At 38.3% G+C, this 10746-nt stretch overlaps 1 pseudogene; it reads right to left on the reverse strand.

Annotated features, from left to right (window-relative positions):
• Positions 1-4981: 4981 nt before the first annotated feature.
• LOC143662419 (eukaryotic translation initiation factor 4E transporter pseudogene) lies at positions 4982-7602 on the reverse strand (annotated as a pseudogene).
• Positions 7603-10746: the final 3144 nt, after the last annotated feature.

A 10746-nucleotide genomic window follows, 5' to 3' on the forward strand; every position in this document is an offset into this window, starting at 1 on the left:
GGAAACAAAATAGAAATTATGTTGGAAAGAATGTGTTAATCAGTCAATAATGTTAAGTGTCACCATTTTCGTTCATAACAAATCCCAGAGACCAAAAGATGGACTGATATGGGTAAGCAGCTCTCAAGGGTCTTTCAAAGACTAAACATAGTACCCCAGTGGGTATTCTTAGGGCAGCCTTAAAGGAAAAACATGAGGCCTTTTTCCCATCGTTATTTTGAAGTACTCTATTTTAGCAGTGTATACTTAAAGATATTTAGGGGATGTTTGTTGATTAAGGAGTCCCATCTTAGTAGGAAATTTTGAAAAAAAAATACTTCCATATAATCATCAATTTCTATATGAAGGAGGGACTTGCAGTGACATGACTATATTATAGAAGGACCCAAACTGTTAAAGTTTAATAAAGTAACCGTGTGTTTTATCCAAAAAGTTAGGCAAATTTTGTCATTGATTTATAATGAAGATCTACCCTTTGAAGAAGTAGGAAAGACAGTTCATTGTTGTGTTTATAATAAATTAAGCAATGAGTGTATCTTAAGTGCTATATTAAAAAAAAATAACCCAGTAATTTATGTAATTATGAAAATAACTCCATTTTTAGTCTGATGTGGAGCAAAATACCAAATGCTTCAGGGATTAAAAGAAGGAACCAGCTCAGCCAAAGAAGGCCAAATTGAAGCTGGGTAACTTAAACCTTTGGGGGGAGGAATAGGTGACACGAAAGGGAAGATTTATATCAATGAAGGTTTTCCTGCCTTTTCTCCTTTTCCCTTCTCTTATTTGGGAGTATATAGACCACAAGACTGTGATGTCCACTTTTATACTCTTTTAAATATCTTGTGTCAGAATTTAAACTTTATTACCACCTGCAGCCCCAAAATAATAATAAATAGAAAGGCAGAAAGAAAAGAGAAAGCTCTGTAAAAATCTATTGTTCTCTTTTTGAGTACCTTGCGGAGCATTTGTATTCAGGTCACCCAGGCTCCTTCTAAACTTCTTTCCTCGTAGGAGGACTCACTCTGCCCCTGTGCAGAGGGGCAGCATGTTAAGTGCTGAAATGGGAGATGCCGCAAATCTTAGATGAGTATCATGTCATCATTACTAGGAAACATAGGCAATAAAAACCAAATACGGATGACCTCACTTCTTTCCCACAAGCCCCCATTGCCCTCTTCCTGAAGAGATTGTTCCAGCATGCTGTCAGCAATTACTGCCTGGCATAGGCCAGCACAGGGCATGGCCAGTCTTTGTGCTTGGCCCTGCCCTAAGGGGTGAGCTCCTATCTATAGTCAAGACCATTAGCATGTCTCCAGGGTTTTATTTGTCTGGAAAGAAGAGAATAAAATGTAATTAGAGCATCATTTTATGGTTGGTTGAAACTACATTACACACTGTGAAGGAAATACACAGTTAGGTGAAAGAAGGAAAAGAGGAAGAAGAAACAAGGAAAACTCATTCCTTCAATGTTACATGTTGATAACAACAATAAAAAGCCAAGTGTTTAGTCAATTGAATTAATTGTCTATACTATAATGGGAAGATCTATAACTGGCAATTATAGGATGAATCAGCTTTCTCTAACAACCAAAGAAATCGAAGGAAGGATATTCTGTGATCAGTACAAGGTTATTTTTGACTATATGGATGATAGAAGATAATTTAGGTCCAGTTAATTATATAACCCTCATTCTTGTCTCAATCAGGTAAGAGTGTTGTGATATCTTGATTTGCATTATAGTTATAGTTGTAGGACACATGATATAGATAACAGCTTTCGTGACCCCCAAATAAACTGCTAATTGGCGTTGGCACATCAGTAATCAAAATGCTTTTTCATCAAACTCTAACTCAGGACTTTACACTTCTCACCAAGATGCAAGAACAAGGACTGAATTTACCTTCCCATCTGAAATGACTTAAATTGGACAAAATATATGAAAACACTATTCCTGAAATATTACACATCCGGGCAATGAAGAACAGAGATCCTCAAGTTATAGAAACAATAAAAAATTGAGCCCTATAAATCCTCCAGTTTACGGACTGCAAAATTGTTCCAGTCTGCAGTAGAGGATGAAGGGACCCAGGTGTGCCAAGTTGTTTCCCTGGATTGAGGAAAAATCTCAGGGAATTCAGAATGACCAAATTGGGAAAAGTTCAAGGGGCAGATTACCTGGGAGATCAAGGCTGCACAAAGAGAGAACACTGGAAATCTGAAAAAAGTTTCTCTTGAACCTTCAACAGAGTGCTGGGCAAAGCATGTGCATGAAGAAATCACATGAGGCCAGATGAAAGAACCACTGCCAAGAGTAAACAAACACCAAGGCTCACCCAGGATCAGAAATAGTGTGTGTTCACTGCAGCCAGAATGGAAAACCTCACAATTCATGGTGCAACAGGTATAATACTAAGAGGGTCTTGCCATAAATGTGGGAAAAATTAATCTAGACTAAGTGCTGCTTTGGTTCTGTCCAACAAAGCTTAAAAGCATAATCAAAAAGGATCAAACTGTATTCAAATAAACTAAACATATCCTTAACAAAACTCACTGTTTCTATAAATACAAAAATATCCAGTACCCAACAAGATAAAATTCACAGTGTTTGACACTGAACAAAAAATCACCAGGCATGCAAAGAGGCAAAGAAATGCAATCTGTAGGAAAAAAAAGTCAGTCTCGGACCCAGAAAAGGATGATAGAATTGGTACACAATTATATTAAAATAGCTATTATAGAGGTTCTCCATACGTTCAAGAAACTAGAGGAAAGATTGAACATATTAAGTAGAAACAGGGAAAATATTTCATCCTTTAGGGGTGAAAATGAAAATGCCTAAGATTAAAAATAAAATGGATGAGATTAACAAGCAGAGCAGGGCAATGCAGAAGAAAAAAATAATGAACTTGAAGATACAGCATTAGAATAAAATATGAAATGAAAAAAGAGAAAGAACTGAAAAAAAAAAACAGCAACAGTAAGTTGTGGTAGAACTTCAAATAAATAGGAAATCAGTAGGGACAGATAATTCTTGAACAACATTATCAGTCAACTTGACTTAATTGACATTTATAGAACACATCATGCCAAAAGAGTAGAATCACATTCTTTTCAAGTACAATGGAAAATTTGCTAGACGATATTCTTTGCCATAAGCAACTCTCAAGCAATTTAAAATTTGAAATATGCAGTTCATACAAAGGTATTATTCTTGGACCAAAATGGAATTAAATGTCAGTAACAGAAAGACAACAGGAGAATTCCAAACATTTGAAAACTAAATAATACTCTTCTAAACAATCCAGGAGGAAAAAAGAGAAATCAAAACAAAAATTAGAATACATTTTGAACTGATGAGAAGTGAAATCAGGGCAGATCAATATGTGTGGGGTGCAGTGAAAGAAGAATATAGAGGAAAATTTATAGCAATAAATTACTATAATAGAATAGAATAATCATTTCAAGTCAATATCTTGCCTTCTATCTTAAGAATCTATAGAAAGAAGAGCAGCTATAGTTCCAAGCAAGCAGAAAAAAAGAAAATAATGATGACCACAATAGAAATCAATAAGGCAGAAGCATAAAAACAATTGAGAAAAATTAGTAAAACAGAAGATTGTTCTTTGAGAAGAGTGAAAAAAAAAAACAGAGATAAATTTCTAGTTAGACATTGATCCTGAAAATGAAAGTCCAATCAGATGTGGAAGAGAAAAGGTTACTACAGTTTCTGTGAATATTAAATTGGTAATAAGAGAATTTTGTGAACAACTTTATGCCAATAAATTCAACAACTGTCATGAAATGTACAAATATCTTGAAGGACACAAACTACCAAAGCTTCCCCAAGGAGAACTAGGCCTTCATTTATTAAATAAATAACGATTTTAATTTAAAGATGTCCCACAAAGAAAATTATAGGCCAAAATAATTTTCCTGGGTAATTCTATCAAATTAAAAAGGAAGAAATATTACACATTTTCCACAAAATCTCCCATAAAATTGCATAAGACAGATACTTCCAACTTCATTCTGTGAGGCAACATTACTCTGATATGAACATCGGCCAAACACATTACGAGAAATGGAAGCAACAGACCAATAGCCCTCATGAAAACAGATGTATTATTCTAAGAAGATATAACAAATCTAATCCAACAATAAATTAAAAGGATACTACACCATGAGCAAACAGGGTTTATAACAAGGTTTCAGGGCTGGCTTATTCAAAAACAATTCAATGCAATTTACCATATTAACAGTCCAAGAAAAGGGAAAAAAAGAATTTCTACCATATTAATAGTCTAAGCAAAAAAGATCATTTCTATCAATTCATAAAATATAAGATAAAAATGTAACCAAGATAAATTAACATAGTAATCTTAATTCAGAGAAAATAGATAATTTAGATAACAAAAGTGATTCTTAAAACTTCTCTAACTAGAGTACTTAGAGGTTTAAAAAAATATAGTGTGCCCATATGAAAAAAAAAAAGTGCTTCATTGGGAAGAAATCATTATAGACCTGAAAAGATAATCTTAGAAAAGAAATACACACACAACATGAAAATGTGTAGAACGACTAACATTCAGATTAAGGAAATTTCCTGAATCAAAAAAGAAAATAAGTATGGAAGGAAGCAGAAAATGGTGACACGTGTTATGAGGTATAGAAATTAAGCTAGGAGGACCAACATTCAATATCTAAGATTTTCAGAAATATATAAAAATAAGAATAAGAAAGGAGGACATAAACGAAGATCTAGAAGAGGAATAGCTCCTAAAGTTGAAAAATGATCTAATAGAAATTATCAAGGGCTGATCAGGGAGAACAAAGAACAAGATCAGAAAAAGTCTAACTTTTTAACATATGGTTACTATATGTTTTACTTTTCGAAATGGGACTTTTGGACAGTGAATGATGCTAGGTCATTGCCTAAAAACAGGATTGTCTTTTGTACACCAGGACCTTTGGTCACCCTAACTACATGTGCCCCAAATGAGTCGAGTCCATCCCTGGAGGAAGCACACCAGCTTGGAGCAAACTTGGAAGATGCTGTGGATGTAATCCCTGGGCCAGCACCCTTTGGACCAAGCCTGGGTGAAGCTGGTGAGCAGGCTGAATGTCTATACCTGGGGGACAAGGGGAACTTGGTGGACAGGGCAGAGAAAAGGTGCTCCAGGAACTGGGAAACCAAGGTGGGGGGTTTTCTCCCAGTTGCTTTAGGTCAATAATCTTGCTGTTTGGTGTAACGGTTGGTCAGGGACAGTGGGATGGAACACGAAGACTGCTGCAATGTTGACACTTGACGATTCGTAATGGGAGAAGAGTCTTTATCAGCACTGGGCACAGTGTTGGATTACAGGAGGTTATCTTCACTGGCCTTCTGAAGGTCTTCTTTGCTGTCACCAAGAATCCCTTTTCTAGATGCTGGATCTTCTTTGCTTATCTCTTTGCTCTGGTATATCTTATGAGTCGCTGAGGTAGGGGTGAAGGAAGGCGAAAGCATGCTTGTGATGGAGGCAGTGAAGGCAGGGGAAGAGGAATTCCCTTGGTGCACAGATGCTGGTGATTTGGTCATTTGCTGTTGCCTGTTTCTGAATCCATCTCTGGTTCTATCCACCTGTGGTTTGCCAGAACCAGACTGGTAGAAGTTTGCTGCCTGCATTGTAAGGTCATGCAGCAAGGCCAGCCCTTCAAAAGCTGCCTGTGGCAATTCTAACTGGCTCATCTGCTGGGCTGCAACAGGTTTCAAAGGCTTACGCATGACTTGGAAGGGATCTCCAAGCAGCTGCTGTGGTGCTGGGAAGAAACCAATTGGTGATGGTATTCTGGGGTGAAGGTAGTCTGCTGAGGCTGCTCACGTTTGAAACACCCGTGACAAGGGAGGAGACGGGGCTCTTTGGCCTAGAAAAGGCTTTGTTGGCTCCAAGCTTCCCATATCGAATAAGCCCACTCGAATATTGGAAGAAGCAGGTCTTTGGACTGGTGGGCCCAGAAGTTCCTGCAGGATGTTTTAGGGATAGGCTGGCCTGGGATCTCAGCAGGGGACATCAAATAGCTTTCAAGGTTTCAACTGACTTTGGAACTTGAAGGCAAAGTCCCACCTGTTTACATGGTTCTCACTAGCTTGTTGAATGCGGTTATAGCTCCATTCTTTTTGATTACGGATTGCTGATTACAATACTTGGGGTCTCCTCTAAGTGTTCTTCCATGAAGGGAGTTGAATTCTTTACTTGCTAGTCCACCTTCAAGCCCTTGAACCCTGCTTCTACCTCTTCGACTGAAAGCACAACTCCTGAGTTTGAGCTTCCTTTAAGTTTTTCTTTATTTGCAAAAAGCCTGGAGAGAAGAGATTTTAAGTCCATTTTGGCTTTCTGTAGCATTTCTAAAATATCTACTTTATTTTCAGCATGGTCTTCCAATGGTAGACGAGTAATTTCCTGATTTCCGTCCAGGAGAGAGGACGGCTTGCTGAAGACCTGCATGTCTCTCCAGTTCTTCTTGTGGTGTTGACCCAGGACTGCTGAACTGGCTTCCTGATCAGCTCAGGTTAAGGAACCACCTACTGAACCAACTGGTAGAGACTGACCCTTCTCCCAAAGCATCTTCTGTCATTGAAGCCAAGCATGGCACCTTTTCAAGGTTAAAGAACTCATTAAAGTCACATTTTCCTGGGGACTGCTCAGGAAAGACTGTGACCCTTGGCACTTCTTGATCAGCAGCAGACTCCTGTGCCAGGATGACCCCCACCTCATTCTCTTCAGCCACTCCTCCAATGCACACAACTGTGCCTTCTTTCACATAGTCTGTTTATTGCCTGCCTTATTTATTTTCTTCCCTTGTGATCTTTTCTAGTATCTTATCATCAAAACCAGTCAGCTCGATTGTTTCCAACTGACTTGTTGGTCCAGCTGAGAGCCGTTCTGGTTCTTTTTCTGTGTAGGAATTGCTTCTTCTATGCTCACCAAAGGCATGTTTACTATCTACAGATTCTCTCCTGAAATACTTGTCCCTGTAGTCCCTCTCACCGTCTCTGTCTCTCAAGACCTGCAGGTCCTTTTCACTAAGACAATGATCCTTATCAATGATCCAGGCAGAGAGTATTCTCCCACTGCCAAACCTGCGTCTGCCAAGCAAACGAAGCCCATCATTGTCTTTCTCCAGTGGGCTTCCTGAGTGTGGGGAGCTATTTGTGGCCATCACATGGCAATCCCCTCCAAAACTTCTTCTCTGTGGGCTGAGAATAACATCTAAGTCATCTTCTTTCATACACTTTTGTGAATATACTATCCCACTCACTAGAGAAGGCCAGACTGTACCCAACTCTTTCTTTAGACTTTCCTCTGGTGAGCTCCGTTCTGAAGCTAGCTAGAGAGAGGCATGGCACTTTTCAGGGCCCCAGATGCTATCGCTGTCATATTTTTGGGAGAGGCATGATGGCCTCGATTTGGAGTGGTGGCATTCTTTTATATCCAAGAGCTCCTCTTTTCTTTGGCGGTGGGGAGATTTAAAGGCCCGCAGCTTCTTCAGGCAAGGGAAACATCTCCATTTTCTGTTTCCCCCACATTTCTCCTATCCATGGCTTCACAATCTACAATACTTTGCACCCAGAAGGTGACATCTGCAGGGAAGAGGGCCTGACTCAGGGGCTTGATGTCACCTGCCAGTAGGCTTGCCCAGGGTGCTGTATTTGAATGGCTCACAGGGGTGGAGAATGTTGGAGCTTTGGCGTTAGCAATCTGAGTAGAGGGCAACTTGGGGGCTTTGAAGCCTTCCAATCTTGGACTCGAACCTCAGATAAGTTTCTTGCTAATGATGCAATCTGGGCAAAGCTCTGTCTTCTCTGTACTTCAATCTTCTCATTTCTAGGAGGAATAAGGGAGATTATGCATTGCTGCCAACTTGCCACAATTGCTTTTCTTTGAGAATTGAATGCTTTGCTTTGGTTTAAAAAGGGCTGATTACCTCAAATATATAGTGAAATAGTGAAAGAAAGGAAGTTAGGTGCACTCTCTTAGACAGATTAGGAATGCTATAAGGCTGATACTAATATAATATATATTGAAAGTGCTAGCCTCTGCTATGACTGATAAATCCAGTCAGTGTACAAAAAAAAGTTTTCTTCATACTAAAATGTAAGCTAGCAAATACCTGTAATTTATCCTAATAAAAATGTATAATTACTATATAGAAAAACAAAACACCATAATAAAAACGTAGAGGAAATTGAAAATTCCATGCTCTTAGATGAGGGAACAATATTTTAAAGATTCCAGTTCTCACAAATTAACTATATATTCAAAGAAATTTCAATTAAAATTTCAGTTAGAGTTCTCTTAAGGAGTGATAAACTCATCCAGAAATTTATATGGAAAAATAAAGTCAGCATTGTGGTATCAATACAACAAGAAAAGCCAGAGACCAAGAGAAAAGAGTAGAATGTATAAAGGCAAATCCGTTTGTATTTAGGAACCAGGGAGTTTAATATATAATAAGCTGGGTACCTAACACAATGGAGAAAATAAAGAATGTTTCTATGCCTTACTATGCGGAAAAAAATAGATACCTAGGGTGGGCCATGGTGGCTCAGCAGGCAGAGTTCTCGCCTGCCATGCTGGAGACCTGGGTTTGATTCCAGTGCCTGCCCATGTAAATAAATAAATAAATACCTAATAAAGACCACATTTAAAATCGACTACAGGTAGATTAAAGACCTAAGTATGAAAGGTAAAACTATTAAATTAACAGAAGCAAATAGAGAACATGTGTAATCTTGTCATGGAGAAGGATTTCTTTAAAAACTTCCCAAATCCTAAACTGTAAAGTAAAAAATCTGGATTTTTATTCAGATGGACAAGATTTGCAAATGGATTACAAGTTTGAAGAAGATATTTCCTGTGTGAAAATGGCAAGAGACTAATATCTAGAATGTGAAGGATTCCCTGAAAGAGAAAAAGGAAAAGACAATAACCACTACAGAAAAATGGGAAGAGGCCTCAAACAGGCTATCCGAGAAGACGGAACCTCCCCAAAGCTAGCAAGCATATGAAGAGATGCTCGAACTCTGTGATTGGAGAAGTGAAATTAAAATTGCCAAAGATTATCACTTTCACCTCTGCATAGATATTAGGTTGAATAATGCTGGGTAAAGGCTGCAGGAGGCAATGTCAGAGTGGGGTGCAGACAGCTGCAGTGGTTCCTGACAGTATTCTGGCAGTAAATCATCAATTAATGAACTGCGTCTTTGTGAGTGATCAGTTCCATGCCTGGGCGCATAATCCGAAGGTGTTTTCACACATTCCAAAGGGGGCACCTATGTGGATGCACCACGATGCTGGTGTATGGGGCAGTGGGCGGCTGGAGGGCAACATGACCTAATGGGTCACTCGGTGAAACATGGTAGAGACACTCCATGGACAACTGCCCATTTAGATACCGTGGACTGGATAGTCACAGAGTAACATGGATGTATGGTGACACAAGTAACAGACTGAGATGTATAGCAGAGTATAGTATATACAGTTTTAAACTTCCACTCACATATCAACAATACACACTTTGTGAGAAAACTTACCAAGAGAAGAAAGGTGCACTTTAGATACTGGAATGATGATTGTCCTTGGGGAAAGGAGTAAGAGTTGGAATAGTAGCAACAGGGAAAAGTAAATTTAAAATATATATCTAAGGGAGGAGGATGTCAATAAAAGGAACAGCTTCGTCTAAGAGGCAGGTGATGAAAGCAGCCAGTAGCTCCACACATTATTATAATAGATAGTGTTTGTGCGATGTTGATTCCCCTGGGACTATGTGATGGTTAATAAGATATCATGCTTATGCATTTACTTGCTTCATCTTAAATCCGTGAAAACACTGATTCACTCCAGGAGTCATGAGGCAGTTCCTCATTAAGCAGTTTAAAAAAGAAAGAACTTTTAATTAGGTGGTTTGATAAAATTTCTGACTCATAATGGATTATGTAAGTTTTCTGCTCCACAATAATTTCTACTACGAAGTGAATCCATTGAGATTAGCACTCTCTGATAGCCTAATAAATAAATGCATGTATCAGAGAAGCTGTGTGGGAAGCATTTTTCCTTTTATCCACTGCTCTAATTCATTTACCCAAATGTGACAACTATGTGAACAGTTTTGCAAAAGCTTGCCAGGTGCTGATTTATCTCCCTTTGGTAATATTTTATGTCCAAAACAGGTATTTCCCCACCTCTCTATTTGTGTAAGTCTAAAACTCCTAATGAAATTTGTGGGTGTATGTGTATAACCCCCCCAAATTATGTTTCATTTAATCTTTATTACATTTTTATGAAAGGTATATTTGCTTATTATAGAGAATTTTGAGTACATGTATAGATGTATATGTTGGAATCATAAATGAGAGTGGACAATTTTTTTTCTGTATTTTTCTGTAATTTTATCTAATATTGTCCTTTAGTAGGAAACATACAACTCTATTCCAGGGTATTCATTCTACCCCCAAAAAATATTTTTTCAGCAAAAGTCAAATAATATTATCTCAATCACTGACAAGTTAAAAACCTGGTCACTTTAGTTTAAAAGATCCGTCTTTCAGATTTATCTTCCTTTCCAGTCATAAATGTTGTTTCTTTGCTCTACTTTCTGTGCTGGTCTTAGGCTAGCATTCCCACCATGAACCCACCCATTTTCCAGGAGTGAATGTCCTAATGTGTATCTTACCCCCAAAAACCTATATGCCGGGTCTCTTGGGT

Source organism: Tamandua tetradactyla, chromosome 18 (assembly GCF_023851605.1).
Source record: "Tamandua tetradactyla isolate mTamTet1 chromosome 18, mTamTet1.pri, whole genome shotgun sequence".
Taxonomy (NCBI): Eukaryota; Metazoa; Chordata; class Mammalia; order Pilosa; family Myrmecophagidae; genus Tamandua; species Tamandua tetradactyla.